Below are 19,742 nucleotides of genomic sequence, written 5' to 3' on the forward strand. Positions count from 1 at the left end.
CCTTAAAGGAATATGTTGATGAAAATCTAAAGAAGGGATTCATCCGCCCATCTACTTCTCCTGCAGAGGCGGGAATTTTCTTTGTTACTAAGAAAGATCAGTCTCTGCGACCATGTGTGGATTACCGGGAATTAAATAAAATCACGGTTAAAAAACGCTATCCCCTTCCCCTCATGCCTGAATTATTCCAGAGATTAAGGTCCGCGACCATTTTTACCAAGTTGGACTTGCGAGGGGCCTATAACTTGGTCTGTATCCGCGAAGGAGATGAGTGGAAGACAGCCTTTCGTACCAGATACGGCCAATTTGAATATCTGGTCATGCCCTTCGGCTTGTGCAATGCCCCTGCCACCTTCCAGCATCTTATAAATGATGTGTTCAGAGACTTTCTGGATATCCTTGTAGTCGTGTACTTAGATGACATCTTGATTTTTTCTACGTCCCTTGACCTGCACCGAAGACATGTCAACCACGTTTTGGGCCGGCTCCGCCAACATGGACTGTATGCTAAACCCGAGAAATGTGAATTTGAGCAGCAGAGCATCCAGTTCTTGGGGTTGGTGATTTCCGCAGCAGGAATTAAGATGGACCCCCAAAAGGTTTCTGCTATATTGGACTGGCCTGCACCTACAGATAAGAAGGGGATACAACGTTTTGTGGGGTTTGCAAACTTTTACCGGAGATTCATTAAAGGCTTCTCTGCTATCATTACCCCAATCACGCAACTGACCAAACAGAACCTGCTGTTCTGCTGGAGCCCAGAGGCTCAAGACGCCTTTGAAACTTTAAAGAAATTATTCACTTCAGCCCCTATTCTCAGCCACCCTGATCCATTGCTTCCCTACATACTTGAAGTGGATGCCTCTGAAACAGCAGTAGGGGCAGTTGTTTCACAACGTCAGGGTCTTAAAGATTTAATGCATCCATATAGCCTTCTTTTCACGCAAACTCTCCCCAGCAGAAAAGAACTATGATGTAGGGGATAGAGAACTACTAGCCATCAAAACAGCTTTGGAGGAATGGAGGTACTTGTTGGAAGGCGCAGCACATCCCATATTAATATACATGGATCACAAAAATTTGGAGTACTTGAGGTCTGCCAAGCGTCTAAAGCCTCGTCAAGCTCGATGGGCATTGTTCTTTTCTAGGTTTTCTTTCCATATAACCTACCGACCAGGATCAAAAAATATTAAGCCAGATGCTTTATCCCGCATGTATGATGACCCCAAGGAATCAGTAAACCCAGATACCATCTTACCCGAAGGTAACTTCCTGATGATACAGTCTGACCTACTCTCACAGATAAAACTAGCCTCCGTGGCCCTACCGGAATCACTTTGTCGTCTAAGGAAGGGTTGTTGTGGCAGGAAGACCGGATTTTTGTGCCAGAAAATTTATGGGTGAATGTTTTAAAGCTACTTCACGATCACCCATTGGCAGGCCATTTTGGCATCCATAAGACTCTCGATTTGGTACGACGTACCTTCTGGTGGCCAGATCTGGAAGGGTTCTGCAAGAGATACGTGAGCTCATGTGCTGTCTGTATCCGAAGCAAGACTGCAAGAAGCAGGGCTTGGGGTTTACTCAAGCCTTTGTCTGTCCCTGACAGGCCTTGGAAAATGATCTCTATGGATTTTGTAGTACAACTTCCACCTTCTGAAGGTTGCACAGCAATCTTTGTAGTGGTCGATCGGTTATCTAAGATGGCCCATTTTCTGCCCTTAAAAAATACACCATCTGCCTTGGAAATAGCCCAAGTATTTATTAAAGAGATTGTTAGGTTGCACGGAATCCCTGCAAACATCGTGTCTGATCGAGGTGTGCAGTTCACATCACGTTTCTGGAGGGCCTTATGTGGGGTCCTGAAGATTGAATTATCCCTTTCCTCAGCTTATCACCCTCAAACTAATGGGCAAACGGAAAGGACTAACCAGACATTCGAACAGTACATTCGATGTTTCACTTCCTTCGTTCAAGACGATTGGGTGTCTTTATTACCATTAGCAGAATTTGCTTATAATAATGCCAGTCACTCAGCTACAGGACAATCACCATTCTATGCCAATTATGGTTTTCACTTGTCTTTTTTGCCCGATTTTATTCCAGAATCTACAGTTCCAGCTGTCCAGAGCACAGTGGACTTCCTCAAACGCAATAACCAAGTACTACAAGAAGCAGTAACAAAAGCACAGGCAGACAACAAGAGAGCATTTGACAAGAAAAGAAGAGGGGAACTAAGTTTTCAGTTGGGCGATCAAGCATGGCTATCTACAGTAAACCTCAGATTGGCGTGTCCTTCGAAGAAACTTGCACCCAAGTTTATAGGTCCGTTCCCTGTGAAGAGGAAATTGAACGAGGTATCGTATGAACTATCCTTACCTGACTCGTTTAAAATTCACCCTGTATTTCATGTGTCACTTCTGAAACCTGCAACACCAGATCCTTTTCCTAATAGGGGGGCGGGCCCACCTGAACCAGTGTTGGTTGATGGAGAAGAGGAATATGAGGTGGAAGCAGTGTTAGACTGCAGAAGGAGGAGGAACCAATTGCAGTATCTAATTAAATGGAGAGGTTATGGTCCTAAGGAGAACTCTTGGGAACCAGAATGTAATGTCCATGCCAGAGAGCTAGTGCGTGCCTTTTTCCGTGCCCATCCAGAAAAAGAGAACCAGTTAGGCACCCGGAGGCTGCCCGTCGGGAGGGGGCAATGTCATGGGTCTGCCACCTAAGGGTTAACTTAGTGCAGACTAATTGCAATGATTGGCAACAGGCTGCCCTATTTAAACACCTCAGAAGCACTGTGTCATTGCTGTCTGATCTGCAGCTTTACTTTGAGTCTGTTCCTGTGCTTGTATTGATTCCTGTATTGACCTGGCTTGTCTGACTTCGTTGCTATCTCCAGTCCTGACCCCGGCTTGCTTTGACTCTGCTATACCTGCTTCCTGCCTGATATCCTGCTGCCAACCCCTGCCTGTACACCGACTACTCTCTGCCTGCTGCTTGAACTGTATCTGATTACCTGTGTCTGAAACCGGCTTGTCTGACCCTGCTCCAGTCTTTGCCCATCCATCTCCTTCCAGTGCCTGGAGACGCTGTCCTGCATCCGCTGTGCATCTGCACCTCTTTATCTGCTTCTTCCTGCTGCTCAGCAATCCAGCCGTGTTCAGTGACTTATCAGCTACTCTTCTCAACTGCCAACAGAAGACCAGCGCAGGCACTCTTACCTCACTGCGCTCTTGCATCCACTGTTGCAACTCCAGTGGTGCCTGAGCCAGGGCTGTACGAGAGGTCTCGCTCTGCACGTCAGGCTCTGCTACAAGGTACGTGACAGTGCGTGTGTGTGGCTAAGATTGAGCATAAAATGTCAGGACAGTTAAAACACCCCCAAAATTACCCCTTTTTGGAAAGTATACACCCAAAGCTATTTGCTGAGAGGCATATTGAGTACATGGAGTATTTTATATTTTGCCCTAAGTTTCAGGAAAATGACAATTTGTTTTTTTTTTACACAAAGTTGTCACTAAATTATATATTGCTCATGCATGCCATGGACATTTGTGAAATGACACCCCAAAATACATTCTGCTGCTTCTCCTGAGTACAGGGATACCACATGTGTGAGACTTTTTGGGAGCCTAGCTGTGTACGGGACCCCCGAAAACCAATCACCACCTTCAGGTTTTCTAATGGCATAACTTGCTTATTTTATTTCCTCACTACCTGTCACAGTTTTGGAGGCCCTGAAATTTCAAGATAGCACAAAAACCCCCCAAATGACCCCATTTTGCAAAGTAGACACTCCTAGCTATTTGCTGAGAGGCATGGTGAGTCCATAGAATATTTTATATTTTGCCACAAGTTTCGGGAAAATTATTATTTATTTTTTTCTTTTTTACACAAAGTTGTCAGTAAATGATATATTGCTCACACATGCCATGGGTATATGTGAAATGACACCCCAAAATACATTCTGCTGCTTCTCCTGAGTACAGTGATACCACATGTTTGAGAGTTTTTGGCAGTTTAGCCGTGTACAGGACCCCGAAAACCAATCACCACCTTCAGGCTTTCCAAGTGCGTAAATTGTTGATTTCACTCCTTACTACCTATCACAGTTTTGAAGGCCATGAAATGCCAAGATAGCACAACCCCCCCCCCCCCCCCAAATGACCCCATTTTGCAAAGTAGACACTCAAATCTATTTGCTGAGAGGCATGGTGAGTATTTTGCAGCTCTCATTTATTTTGGAAAATGAAGAAAAATAAAGGAAAATGCATTTTTGTTCCTCTTTTTTCAATTTCCAAAACTTTGTGACAAAAAGTGAGATCGGCAAAATACTCAACTAGTTGTATAGTTAAAAAGAAAAAAAAAAAAAACCCTGCAAGACAAAGGCATAAGGAGCTAGTATGCATCGCATACTAGCTCATTAGGAATTACTTACCTTAGAACGAAGCCCCGACACGGACCCCCAGACACCGCTGTGGGAGCTGACATGATCCCTCGGCGTCTCTTCCGGGTTCGGCGGCTTCAGCGCTGTGATTGGCCGGAGCCGTGATGACGTCAGTCCCGCGCGGGAGTCATTTTCCGGCAAGCTCCCATTAAGGAACGCTGAAGGTCCGCGTGAGCGGCTGCATGCAGTGCAAATATCAGATATTAATTGTACCTACAGGTAAGCCTTATTATAGGCTCACCTGTAGTTAAAAGTCGCAAAAAGCGGTATACTACCGCTTTAAAGTCACGCAGTGCCAAGTTGAAAAAAGTGGCCTGGGCATTAAGCAGGAAAATCCTCCGGTCTTAAAGCGGTTTATGAGGCTTAAAGTGAAACTATAAAAATGAATAATTCCTTTAAATATTGTGCCTGGGGGGGGGGGGGGGGGTTCCCTTAATGTGCCTGTAAAGTAGTGCATCCCTTCGATGTATGTAGCCTGCTGCAGCTATACTGACATTTCTGAAGCAAAAAAATGTCATATACAAATATACATACAAATTTCAAATGGCATGTACTTGTCATATGGGTGCAGAAAAATTGGGCCTTGTTTGTTTGTGGTGCCTGAACACCGTAACCCCTCACAGTTACTCTTGCTGGGCGCAGGAACGGGACCTGCTGGTAAGAATTTCATACAAATTTGACATTGCATGTACTATACAGGTGCCAAAAATTGGGCCTTTGGTGTTGGTGGTGCCTGAACACCGTAACCTCCCACAGTTACTCTTGCTGGATGCAGGAACGGGACCTGCTTTTAAGAATTCTATACAAATTTGAAATCGCATGTACTTGTCATACAGGTGCCAAAAATTGGGCCTTTGGTGTTGGTGGTGCCTGAACACCGTAACCCCTCACAGTTACTTTTGCTGGGTGCAGGGTACAGGGACAGGGCCTGCTGTTAATAATTACATACGACATGTAAATTGTATGTACCTGTCATACAAGTGCAGAAAAATTAGGCCTTGGGGATTGGTGGTGACCTAAACCAAAAACATTGTTGAAAGCTAGCAGAATCAAGGTAGAGGAATAGGATAGGCAGCATATGCAGTCTTCAAGGGATGACAGATCCCTAATAAATTATATATAGATATATATATCTAAATATATATAGTTCATATTCCTATCGCACACCTTCCTGGTTTGTAGGCTCGTGTGTACTGGGTGCTGAAGCAAACACCAGTTGGCAACTGGATAAGTTACAAGTAAATACATATTCGCCAGCACACCAAGGATCTTGCATATTTAAGTAATTTGCCTCAAATTGCTATCAGCCAGAAGTTCCAAAGCATACCTGCTCTGCAGACACCTGCTCTGCAGACAGGAAGTAAAGTGTTTACTTCCTGTGTCATCAGGATGTGCTATAGATCGATGTTTTTATACTACCTGCTCTGCAGACACCGGAAGTTAGACAATCTGCTTCCACCTGTATAAATAAAGCGGAAGTGATGATGCGCCAGTACTCCTGTCTCAGTAGAAGTCCTATGGGAAGAAACCGGTCAGATTAGGAGGCGCACACGTCACACACAACTTGCGGTCCGTGCTGCAGCCGGCCGCAAGCCTTTGCAGGAATTCGTATGCCTATGTTTATGCTGAATACAAGACATCTAATTGTAAGTGCAATATCAACTGTTTTTTGAATAAATCTCAAGGGTAATACAGTATTAGTCCTCCTTTTTCCTTTAATACACGGTGGTTTTGTGAGCTTGTGAAGAAGGAGGAGGCTGTGTTTCTTGCTGGTACTCGTTGCCATCTAGTGGAGAAAGAAAGGTAGAGCGGTTCTACATCCCACTTCAGGATTTTAAAGAGGAAGCAAGGAGGTGGTTTCACTAAACAAGTGCACACTTATTACCATCTGGTAAGAGGCTAATTCTTGGTGATTTACACGTGGTGTTTGTTCACAAGGAGATTGGATATTTTTTCAGCACAAGAAAATATAGTTGCACCTTATTTATTTCTGTTTGGTAAGGATGAATTTCACTCGGTGGTGGATACACGTATTATTTGGATAGAATACAATTCTACGCACCTGCACAATATTTATGGACACTTATGAACTTTTATGTTTATGCACCAATTGATTTGTATTATTAATTGGCTTCACAGATTGATATATGTTATATATATTAACTTTTGTTGATTTGGTTCACATATAGATATATGTTATATATTCATTATTTATTTGTTGTTTAGCGCACCCCACACTACATATACATTTATCCATATTCAAAAGCACTGAATACCGGGAGCAGCTTCAACACACTATCAGCGCACCCATCCCCCCTTACAACAATAATTACATACGACATGTAAATTGTATGTACCTGTCATACAAGTGCAGAAAAATTAGGCCTTGGGGATTGGTGGTGACCTAAACCAAAAACATTGTTGAAAGCTAGCAGAATCAAGGTAGAGGAATAGGATAGGCAGCATATGCAGTCTTCAAGGGATGACAGATCCCTAATAAATTATATAGTTCATATTCCTATCGCACACCTTCCTGGTTTGTAGGCTCGTGTGTACTCGGTGCTGAAGCAATCACCAGTTGGCAACTGGATAAGTTACAAGTAAATACATATTCGCCAGCACACCAAGGATCTTGCAAAAGCAGTCCAAAAAACTTTATTCAAGTTACGATCACATCAAAAAATGGTGCAACGTTTCGGAGCCGCACAGGACCCCTTTGTCAGGCATGTGATACAGTGCAGATTGTGAGCAGAGGATATATAGAGACATACCACCAATAGAAAACAGTGCATAAAGATGACACCCACCTGTGATTACATCATTCTCCCGCCTATTGCACATAATAAACATTATATAATATCAGAAATAAGAGTTGTAATCACAAAATATCCAAATCGCCATACCTTGGCTCAATGTAGTAATAGGCAAGGGCTGGTCTGTGCTGGCTAAACGGTCTGATCACTAGGTTGCATCCAGATCCCCCCTTAAACGTGCAGGGCAGAGTATTGTAATTGCAGAGCATTGCGCAGAGGTAGCCAATCACGGTGCACCAGGTAGGCCGCCTGCGTGCGGGACGGTCCGCCCTCCAATGCATAGCGTCCTCCACTGTCATGGGAACCATCACGCTGTGGCGCGCATGCGCATCGGAGAGGCTCGGCTCAAAGGGGGGGGGGGGGGAAAGAGGAAAGGCGCGGGCTGTCAGAACTAAGGAGAGTGAAGGGAGAAAAAGAATAGATGTGTGTACATGCAAGAGCAATGGAAATGCATGGCAATCATAGAGGAAGCAAGAGAATACTAGGCTGAAAAAGAGTGCAGAGTCAAGAGAAAAGGGGAAAAACGGAGATTAAATGCAGGAGAGACAGAGTAAAGAAGAAGAAGAAAAAGAATTTAAGAAAGAAAAGAGAAAAAATGAAAAAAATGAAAAAAAAGAAAAAATGCAAAAGGAAAAAGGAAGAAAAGAGGAAAACAAAGGGGGGGGGGGGAAATAGGAAAAAGGAGTACTAAAAGAAGTAAGAAAAGAGGAAAAAAAAAGGGGAAGGGAAAAAGAAAAAAACTAGATCAAATATGGAAATAAAAATAAGATCCCTAATAAATTCAATCAGTTACATCAGCATCAGGGGCTTAATAGCTCCTAATCAAAATAAGGTACAGTGCTAATAAGTGCCATCATCGATACCATTGTGCAAATAAACTGGGTAAAGTGCTTAAAGATATATACAAAGTAGTTATGGGGACGATATTAATAAAGTGCCAAAAGTAGTGCAAAATAACAAGGTAAGGTGCCTCAAAAAGAATTTTCCAAAAGTGACAATGTGCAAAATAAATCACATAGTGCATGAAACATTCATAAAGTGCGATGAAATGTCCAGAGAATCTCAGTCCGATAATAGCTTCCTTTGCCCTGTGCAAAAATTGAGCTGGAGAAGGTGCTTGACCAGTGCTTGAAAGTGCTAGTGCTTCTGCCACCACCATCCAAAGATGGCCTCTCACCTGAAACTCTGACCCGTGTTTTACCACCAGGTCGAATGAGTAGTTCCTCTAAGGGTTAAAGATATCTCTCCTATAGCTCATTTTCCATAAGGGTCACTCAATGGATTGGATATATTATTTGCTTCTGATCACTCCCAGCATCATTCGGACCTCTGGCCAGAACTTGCTCAATATGCAATGGAGCTACTGGCCTATCCTGCTTCCAGCGTGCTTTCCCAACGGACGTTCAGTGCTGCTGCAGTTTTTGTGATGGACAAAAGAGTGCATCTGTCCACAGACTCTGTTGTCCAGCTGATTTTTATCAAAATTAACCAGTCCTGGATTAACAAGAGCTATCAAGCCCCTGATGCTGATGTAAGTGATTGGGTTTGATAGGGGTCTGCCATCCCTTGAAGACTGCATATGCTGCCTATCCTATTCCTCTACCTTGATTCTGCTAGCTTCCAACAATGTTTTTGGTTTAGGTCACTACCAACCCCAAGGCCTAATTTTTCTGCACTTGTATGACAGGTGCATAGAATTTAAATGTCATATGTCATTTTTAACAGCAGGCCCTGTCCCTGTGGCCTGCTAACTGTGAGAGGTTACGGTGTTCAGGCACCACCAACACCAAAGGCCCAATATTTTTGCACCTGTATGACAAGTACATGCAATTTCAAATTTGTATGGAATTCCTACCAGCAGGTCCCATTCCTGCACCTAGCAAGAGTAACTGCGAGGGCTTGGTTACGGTGTTCAGGCACCACCAACAGCAAAGGCCCAATTTTTGGCACCTGTATGACAAGTACATGCGATTTCAAATTTGTATGAAATTCTTACCATCAGGTCCCGTTCCTGCGCCAAGCAAGAGTAACTGTGAGGGGTTATGGTGTTCAGGCACCAGCCAACACCCAAGGCCCAATTTTTCTGCACCTCTATGGCAACTGACAAGTACATGCGATTTCAAGTTTGTATGGAATTCTTACAAGCAGGTCCCGTTCCTGCGCCCAGCAAGAGTAACTGTAAGGGGTTACGGTGTTCATGCACCACCAACAACCAAGGCCCAATTTTTCTGCACCTGTATGACAACTGACAAGTACATGTGATTTCAAATGTGTATGGATTTCTTAGCAGCAGGGCCCGTTCCTGTGCCCAGCAAGAGTATGTATATTTGTATATGACATTTTTTGCTTTAGAAATGTCAGTATTGCTGCAGCAGGCTACATACATCGAAGAGATGCGCTACTTTACAGGAGACCACCCAGGCATGATATTTGAAGGAATTTTCAATTTTTATAGTTTTACTTTAAGCCTAATTAAAATCAGTGCTCCTTTAAAAACAATCGTTTTTTAAAAACTTTTTTTTCATTGCTACATGTTCCCCAGGTCAGGACCTGGACCCCCATACCCCTTTTTGGGGCAATAACTTGCATTTAAGCCTTCAAAATTAGGCTGTTTGATTTTCGAGGTTCGAGACCCATAAACTTCAATGGGGTTTTTACTTTGTTTGTGATGTTTTGGTGCGAACCGAACTGGGAGGGGGGGGGGTTGTTCAGCTCATCACTATTTAACAGCATTACATTTAGCGCTGTATACACACTTTTTTTTACGCTGCATCCTTTTTTTTATTTTTTTTTGCTCTGCCCCCTTTTTTTACATTGTCAGCTGCAGTTTGTCTAAGGCCCATTTCACACTTGTGCAAAGTCGCATGACAAGTCTTACCCCATGATTTCCAATGAGTACCATTTATATCTGTGCGACTTCAAGTCTCAGCAACTACAAAGTAATCCCTGCACTACCTTGGTCTGACTTTGATGCGGCTTGAGGTCCATAGACCTAACGATTACACAGACATTGCTTCAAGCCATGTCAAAGTGGCATGACCTTTAGGTTGCACAAGTGTGAAAGGGGTATATATTTATATATATTTTTTAGTATATTTTTTAGTATTTCAATATTGTGTCATCGGCAGTCCCTAATTGTACACAGTTTATAGTGCACCAAGCACCAAATTTAATTTTTTTGGAGCCTAATCATGCAGACTGGATCCCCAAGCTATTGTTTACAAAATAAAGAAAGCTTGAATTTTGCTGCAGCAGGTTCTATACATGGTATAGATGGGCCACTTTACAGGCAGACTAGGGGGACTCCCCAGGCACTATATTTAACCGGTTGCCGACCGCGGCACGACTATTTACTGCGGCGGTCAGCCCCGGCCAGGCAAAGTGACGTAGATCTACGTCACTAGCCTGGGAGCCAATAGCGGGCGGGCGCGCACCCCCGAAGGCGCGCTCCTGCCCAGGCTTGTCCACGAACGAGTCCGCGCGTGTGACCCGCGGACCCGATGTCCGCCGGTCACTCGCGATCGTCCGCCGTGAAGGGAGAAAGGCAGGCGGCTAATGTAAACAAAGCCGCCTGTCATTCTCCCTGGTGTAAAAATGGAGATCATACGGTTCTACTATGTAGGACCGTTGATCTCTGTTCTTACACCTGAAGCCATGTCCAATCACAGTTAGAAACATGCCCCTAGGGACATACTTAACCCCTCCTTCCCCAATAAAGTTAACCCCTTCCCTGCCAGTGTGATTTTTACAGTAACATTGCATATGTATAGCACTGATTACTGTAGAAATGTCACTGATAACCCCAAAAGTGTCAAAAATGTCAGTCAAGGGTCCGATCTGTCCGCCGCAATGTCGCAGTCCCGCAAATAAAAAAAAAATCGCAGATCCCCGCCATTACGCGTTAAAAAAAAAACAACAAAAATTACAAAAATCTTTCCCGTAGTTAGTAAACGCAATAACTTTTGCGAAAACCAATCAAAATACGCTTATTGCGATTTTTTTTTTTTTACCAAGCATATGTAGCAGAAAACAAATTGGCCAAAAATGTTAAAAAAATTTAGATTTTTACATTTTTTTGGGGGGGGGGGGGGAATTTCATATAAAAAAAATGTGAAAAATATTGTTATTTTTGCGAAATTGTCGCACTTTTTTGTTTATAGCGCATGATCAAAAAATCGCACAGGTGATCAAATACCACCAAAAGAAAGCTCTGTTTGTGGGAAAAAAAGGACGTCAAATTAGTTTAGGTAAAGCGTCGCACGACCGCGCAATTGTCTGTTAAAATCACGCAGTGCTGAATCGCAAAATAGGCCCTGATCAGGAAGGGGGTAAAATCTTTCGAGGCTTAAGTGGTTAAAGGAATTTTTCATTTTTATTGTTTTAGTTTAAGCATCAAATAAATCACTGCTTATGTAAAAATTATATTTTTAAAAGTTTTTTTTTTTTTTGCACTGATACATGTCCCCCAGTGCAGTACCTGGGCCCCCATACCCTTTTCATGGCCAATATATTGCATATGAGCCTTAAAACTTTTGTTTTTTTGAGTTCTGGTCCAATAGGCTTCAAAATGGTTGTGGGTTCTGATCAGAACTTTATCCCTGTTCTGGAGTTCTGGTGTAGAACAGAACCCAGGGATGTTCTGTCCATCACTATTCTTTAACACATCCTGCATTTTTTGTCTTCATTGGAAAGCAAGATATACTCACCTATGTCCACTGTCTATTGATATTGCACTGATATCGCTCCTCTTCTGGATCCTAGGAGGACCCCACTGCTGGACACCCAATAGGAAGTGTTTATGCCATGCAGTGCACCTGAGGATCCCTTCTTCTGTAAAGTGAAGAAGAGAGAAGACTCGGGACTGTGGAGAGTCATATGATCATGGATTTAGGTGAGTATAAAGGGAATTTATTTTAATGCTACTGATCAGTTAGATGGAGGGATACGTGGAAGAGGGGCTATTATTTGCCTAGAGATGACCTTTAGGGCTCATTTAAACTGAACCCAAAACCTAACCCAACCATAATCTGAACTCAATCCTAAGAGATGACACAGCCTCAGTATTGTACAATACACTACAAAGGTATATTTAAGGGTTAAGGGCACACGTGTCACTGACCTGGACAAGCATCATGCATCTTATTGGTGGATCTCTCACTGATATTGTTCTTTGCTGAACATCTGATATTCCAGGAAAGGGGCGGTGACACAGGAGGCACAGTGATATGGACTGCCCGCTCTAAGCTGGTGACATTATATACCTCCAATTCTCCACTCACAGTCAAATAGATGGAGGGGTCAGTCCAGTTCTTCGCCTCGCAGGAGATCTCAGCACTGCCATTCTGGAGACACCTCACATCCAGGACCGGATCCGATACCGGAACTGAGAAACACAGAAATGGGAAGAAATCAGTGCCTGTCAAAGACTAAAAATTTAAGTAGGCTAGGTTCACATTTGTACAGGTGTTTACTGCTGTTCCCACAGCCGCAGCCACCCACACAGAAAAACGCAAGAGCGGTGTGAGAGTATCGATAATGCTAATGGCACGCCGCACGCATTGGAAATTTCACACAAAAGGGAACTGCACCGCACTTACGGTTCCCATGCGGGCTGCAATTTCTGAAAAGCTGCAGGGACCTTTCCCTGCATTGCAGGAGGCATGCTAGCTCATTCAAATGAATAGGCTGTGTCCACGCGAAACGCGGCCCACAAAGCCGCACAGATGTGAACCTAAGCTTAAGGTTTCTTACACCATGAATTGAACACAACACACCAAACTAAAATTTTAAATCTATATAAAATTCTAAATCTACAGTATATCTCCTGAAATCAGCTCTTGTCCAATCACTGGAGGGAGATGCACCATGAGAGACACTGTAACAATGGCATCACCCCTGACAATTTATTTTCATTTATATAAACAATTTTATGCTCAAAACTTTTGGAATTATGGACAATATAAGCAATTCAACATTACCATAATCAGAAATAAACCCATCATTATTATTATTACTATTTGGGATCATCCACACTATGTGTTGGTCAGCAGGGATTGGCCGAACACCCCCCTGTTCGGTTCGCAGCAGAACTCCCAAACTGGGGATATGTATTAACCCAAACAGCGAACCCCACTGAAGTCTATGGGAGCCGAACAAGAAAAATCAAAAGTGCCCATTTTAAAGGCTTATATGCAAGTAACTGGCCATAAAAGGGGTAATGGGCGTTTGGGTACTGCCCTGGAGACATGTATGAATATTTTTTTTTTTTTTATAAAAACAATCGTTTTTTTAGTAGCGTGATTTTAATGATGCTTAAAGTGCAACAATGAAAATGAAAAATTCCTTTAAATATAGTGCCTGGGGGGTCCCCTTAATGTGCCTGTAAAGTGGCTCATTTGTAATCACGGTTACAATTGCCGACACCCAGCTTAAAAAATAAAGAAAAAACAGCATGCCCCCCCCCCCCCCCAGGTCCATATCAGGCCCCTTGGGTCTGCTATAGATTTTCAGGGGAACCCCTCGCCAAAATAAAAAAAAAATAAAAAAAAAACAGCATGAAGTCCCACCCAAATTCCATACCAGACCCTTATCCGGGCATGCAGCCTGGCAGGCCAGGGGGCGATTGAGTGCCCCCCCTCCTGAACCATACCAGGCCACATGTCCTCACAACAAAGGAACAAATAGCGGCACATCCAGAAATGAAGAAAAGTCGTTGTTTATTGTAGAATCACAGGTTAAAAAAATAACATAGGAAGGATCCACAATGTTCAGCAGATGCGTTTCACACAAAGTGCTTAATCATGGACATGGGGGTGGGTGCTTTGGGGCAGGGGGGCTCTGCCCTCCCCACCCCAAAGCACTTTATTGATGGGGATTGTCTCCCATCTTATCCCTGCTATATCTGCCCCGCCTCACACTCCACCCCCTGACTTGCACATGCTGCTTTGAAAGGGCTTATAATGAAGGGGGCAGATTTATATATACACCACACAGCAGCTTTAGATCCTGGCTGACTGAGCCTAGGAGAGACCAGTCAGGGGCCATGATTGTGAGTAGCAGGCATATTGAACACCCCCTTTCTCTCTCTCCCTCCCCTCACTTTCTTCCACCCTCTCCCAACCCTCCTCTCTCAACCCCCTCACTCTCCTCTCTCTCTCTCACCCCCTCTCTATCTCTCACTCCTCTCTCTCTCACCCCCTCTCTAATCTTCACCCCTTCTATCTCTAACCCTCCTCTCTCTCTCACCTTCACCCCTTCTCTCTCTCTCCCCCTTCTCTCTGTCCCCTCTCTCTATCCCCCTCTCACCCCCCTCACACCCTCTCTTATCCCCCTCATTCTCCTCTCCCTCACCCCCTCACTCTCCTCTCTTCCATCCCCTCTTTTACCCCCTCTCTTTCTCTCTCATCCTCACCCCCTCTTTCTCTTTCACCTCTCTCTCTCACCCCTCTCTCTCTTTCACCCTCCTCTGTTTCACCCTCCTCCCTCTCTCTCACCCCCCCTCTTTTGCTCCCACTCTCTCTCTCTTCCCCCCTCTCTCTTGCCCCCTCTCTCCTTTCTCCCTCTCTACCCCTCCTCTCTCTTTCTCTCATCTTAATGTCTCTATCTCTCACCCCCTCTTTCATCCTGTCTCAACCTCATCTCACTACCTCTCTCTCTACCCCCCTGCCCTCCCCTCTCTCTTTCTCACCCTCATTCCCCCTTTACCCCCCTCTGACCCCAGGTGTCCTTTTTCTCATCCATCTCTCACACCACCGTGTTTCTCTCTCTCTCTCTCTCTCTCACCCCCTCTTACTCTCTCTCACCCTCATCTTTCTCTCTCTCTCAGCCCCTCTTTATCCCTCTGACTGGCTCTGCCATAAGTTGGAGAATGTATTAAAATATTAAAAATGTTTTAATATGTTTAAAAATATTTATTTTCATTTATTTTGTGTGTGTGTGTGTCTGTATTTGTGTATATATAGTATATATATATATATATATATATATATATATATATATATGCACACATCTGTGTTTGAGCTTTGGGGTGCACATCCTAATGCAATAGGCTGTGTACTAGTACAAGTTGCGTTAAAGTAGTGATCAAGAGTGATTAATAGTCTATCTAAATATACAGATAAATAAATGAAAATTGAATAAATAAATGAAAAAAAAAACAATCAAACATAAATGGTGTGTCTAAATAAAAATATATAAATAATAGAAAATGTCCCAAAAACTGTGAAATGCGAAACATGGATCTTCATGTAAACACAGCTGGTGATAAATGTGAAATGTTCTTTCAAATAATAATCACACGTGATGTGATGTCCTCCACCACCAGTGATCAATCCACCACTGTAAGTAAAATCTGCTTACCAGATACAAGAGACAAAAGATCAAATTGCCATGTGAAGGAAAGTGTTTGGAGCCAATCCTATATTTCAGGTAATCTTGCGACCCTGGAAATTGCCTACAACGGATGGCGGAGATAAGAGGAACCTTAAGAGGTGGAGCCACCACAAGGAGGAGGGTGATAAACTCGATCCCCTCATATAATGCTCAGCCGCACTCAAGGGAACAGTTGCTAATTGGGAATCCACAAAGAAAATAGAAACTCCATAGTGTAAAACCTTTTAAATGCTTTATTAACAAATAAAATTACACTTACACTGTATACAAGTGTAGCGGGGTTAAACATGCCTAAAGACACTGTTTGATATGTGGGAAGGAACTAGGCTCCCTCTAGTGGTAGCTGCATGGAATTTCCCGGGCTGTGACTTCCTTTTCACAAGATGAAGAAACTACATCTCCCAGGCTGCTTTGCAAGATCCAGGAACTAGGCTCCCTCTAGTGGTAGCTGCATGGAATTTCCCAGGCTGTGACTTCCTTTTCACAAGATGAAGAAACTACATCTCCCAGGCTGCTTTGCAAGATCCAGGGTGCACGGCTGCACCGCACGGCACTATGGGGGAGGTTATTTAAAGGAAGAGAGAAGCGCGCGAAGGGGGGGGGGGCCTTTCTGCGCTGGACTCTGAGGAACCAGCGAGCGAGAGTGAAGGACTGACACTGGATATTGGGCCAGAGCCTTTTAGCCTGGAGGGACGACGTGGAACCGTCCCATCTCAAGCACGAGGCACATTCCTGGAGGTCATACTGCTGTTTGCCGAGACCGGAAGTCATCCGCCAGAAGGACCCCGCGCGGCTGGCATATAGCCAAAGGACTGAGACCGCAGTGGAAGCGCGCGAAGGAGAAACTTCTGTTGGTGAGAGGGCACATGCCCAATAACTGACTTTATCTGCTGAAGAGACAGTTTTATCTACAGATAGCGGTAGCGCAGCAGGAGGTGATAAAACCCCGGGGTTTATCACCATACTCTCTCAGGAGACTCATAGACAAACAATAAGGTCTGTAAAGGAGTCGCCAGAGGCTTATCTCTCTCGCAGAAGTTATTGCTCAGTTACGCAGACACCCTGCGGTGACAACTAACAGCTCGTTGTTTTTTCTCTCTTGATCTTTATTCCTAATCTGGATTACAAATGAGCTCTATTCAATAACCTTGCTAGCGAAGATCAACAAGAAAGAAGAGAACTCTGGGGGAGGGACTCAGATAGGCCCACCTACCTGGTACTGTGTCTAGCCTTAATGCAGGAGGAGTGTGGGGGTATTCTTTTACCTTTTTAAAGCTGTTTTAAATAACCTTTTATGGACTTGTATTGTATTGTATTGTATCTCCCCTATTCAATTTGATACATAGTAAACTAAGTTTGGTTAATTACAATCTTGTGCGTTGTTCCATTGTGTCACCCAGAAGGACTACTATTCAAGAAGGTAACAAGGTATTGTTGCATAGTGAAGTATTGTATTCCAACCTGTGTATCTATTTGATAGTCCAGTCCTATTCTGGGTCAGTTGTGCCTGAGGAGGGATCGAGCCAATTTGATTGGGTTGTTAGGCAGGGTGTAGACCCAATAATATAATCAGCAGCTCCTGCGGGGGTGGTGCTACACGTGGGGGCTCGTCCGGGATTTCTACAGTCCTGCAATACAACCCTCTCAGCCATAGAATCCCCTCCCACGCAGAAATGGATCCTGTCGCTGCTGCTGAGTGGTGCAAGGAAGAGAATGTCATAGTGGAAAATGGCCTGGTGGTTGAAATCAAGGGAGAAGCCTGGACTGAAGAAAAGCTCCTCCCTGTTTTGAGGGCACTATCCACAGACAGGAAATTTTGGGTGATTGACATGAAAACTGACACCACTGTCCCACACACGTATGCACTGTGTGAGTGGAGGAAGGGGGTCCCTGATTATTTCAACGGAAACAGTGTAAAAACTACTGACCAAACAGAACTTTTCCTGATACATCCAGGAGTTCCTATTGCGGGTCCCTCATCCACCACCCCTGGGGTATCCAGCCAAGAAAAAGGTGTCCAAGAAGGGCATCCTGAGTCATCACCTTTGTCGACTTTTAGCTCAGAACTGTGTGCTGTTCTTGGGGAGATTGTGGCAAAATGTAGTAGGGACTCCTCGAGCTATTTGATGACTGGATATAGGAAGCTCCGGACATTCTCTGGGAAACAGCCTGTGCCTTCAGCAGAAGATGGGTTCGAAGAGTGGTTAGATACCGCCACTCAGGCTTTGGAGGAATGGGAGGTACCAGAACAGCACAAGAAGCAGAGAATCACAGAGAGTTTAAGGGGACCTGCATTAGAGGCTGTACGTAATCTAAAGCTTAGCAAGAAGAACTGCACTGCACAGGATTATTTGGACATTCTGCAAGATGTGTTTGGTCGGACGGAGAACGCGGCTGAACTTCTCTACCAGTTGGACCACTGTTATCAAGAAGAGGGGGAGAAGTTGTCCGAATTCATTAAACGTCTGGATAGGATTATCCACCAGATTCTGTTAAAGAAAGGAATAGACCACCGGAAAATAGATGAGACTCGTGCACGACAGGTTCTGAAAGGGGCTCAACCTTTAGATCCCATTGCCATACTGTTACGAACTCGTCGAGATGGCGGCATTCTAGAATACCCCGATCTGATTCGAATGGTCAGAGAGGAAGAGGTTATGTTGGACAACAAGAAGAAAAGTCGGCAGTTTGACTCAACTGCCCGGGTTGGAGTGATAAGTGTGGAAGAGGGTGACTCTCAAGTTGAACTCCTAAAGACCCAAGTGTCTCAGTTGATAGAAATGGTGTCCATCCTGACTGGTCAGGTATCCACTCTACCCAAGGGGAGTATATCGGAGAGGCCAGATGAACCTGTTAGTCTCAGCACAGATCCAGAGCCACGGCCTGCAAGATTGTTAACTTGTTTCAACTGCGGGGGAGTTGGGCATGTTAGAAGGGTATGTCCCAGCTCAGGAAATGCTGCCGCGAAACCTCGCGAGCCAGCGGGAAACTTCAGAGGACACCGGTGAAGGAGTCAACCGGGTGTCCGCCAGTCTTAAGGGACTCCAGAAGTGGTGCAGGATCAGGGAAACTGAGTCAGGGGGTCAGACCCAAATATAATACCCTCAGTTCTAGACTCCGGGTTACTGAGGGAAGGAAAGTCAATGCACACCGGGTTCAGCGGGGGCCCAGATCAAGGAAGAAAAAGGAGAAGAGGGCCAGGGTACAGAGAACTGAATCAGACAACCAGGCTACATCAAGAGAATTCCCAACTAACTTGGTCGGGCCCTCCCCAGTGGTCTCGGTTCAGGTGGAAGGAATTTACACAAGAGCCCTCCTTGACACAGGGGCCCAGGTGACTCTTTTGTATAGAGACTTCTATGATAAATATCTTACCCATCTACCTTTGCAGAAGTTGGAAGATCTGGAGATATGGGGTATTGGGACCCAAAGTTTTCCCTATGACGGGTATCTGCCAATCAAGTTGACCTTTGATCCATCAGTGGCTGGTGAAGCGGAAACCTTCGACACCTTAGCGGTGGTCTGTCCTCGTCCACCAGGGGCCAACAAAAGCTCTCTCATCGTAGGAACAAACACTGACCTGGTAAGGCGCCTTCTGATACAACTGGTCCAGGGACAAGATGCTCAGGCGCCAAGGATCCATCCCATGCTACGGCAGGCCTACCAACGATTAGTGTTGGAGCAAGAGGCCCCCGCAGAAGGAGTTGGACGACTCTGGAAGCTGGATAGAGCAGAAAAGGTCTTACAGCCAGGAGAGGTGGCCTGTTTTAAGGCTTCTGTTAAACTCACATGGCAACAGCCGGGTCCCTTCATTATCTTTGAATCAGGTCAAAAGGAGAGACAGAGAGGGATAGAAGTGATCCCTGAGGTGATCCCTTTGAAGGTGTTACAGGAAAACCGTGGAAGGGTTTTAGTGAGTGTCAGAAACACCTCTATTACACCAGTGAAGGTACCGGCCAGAGTGCTCCTGGGCCAAGTCAACCCGGCTACCCCAGTTGCCCCCATTGATTTCAAAGAAAAGGAACAGGGTGAAGCGGTTATAGAGGAGCTTTGCTCTGGAAACGCTGCCCTCCTGCCGGAATGGGTGA

The 19,742-nt window shown here is 44.6% G+C and overlaps 1 pseudogene across 1 annotated transcript in view; it reads right to left on the reverse strand.

The window, feature by feature from the left end:
- Positions 1 to 19,742, reverse strand: part of LOC309545902 — a 1,177,957-nt pseudogene that overhangs the window by 3,009 nt on the left and 1,155,206 nt on the right. The window contains exon 5 of the transcript XR_014226150.1: positions 12,383 to 12,646. The product of XR_014226150.1 is annotated as an uncharacterized misc_RNA (transcript). The remainder of the gene's footprint in view (positions 1 to 12,382; positions 12,647 to 19,742) is intronic.

The sequence above is a fragment of the Pelophylax lessonae genome (genome assembly GCF_965119305.1).
Source record: "Pelophylax lessonae genome assembly, chromosome: 2".
NCBI lineage: Eukaryota > Metazoa > Chordata > Amphibia > Anura > Ranidae > Pelophylax > Pelophylax lessonae.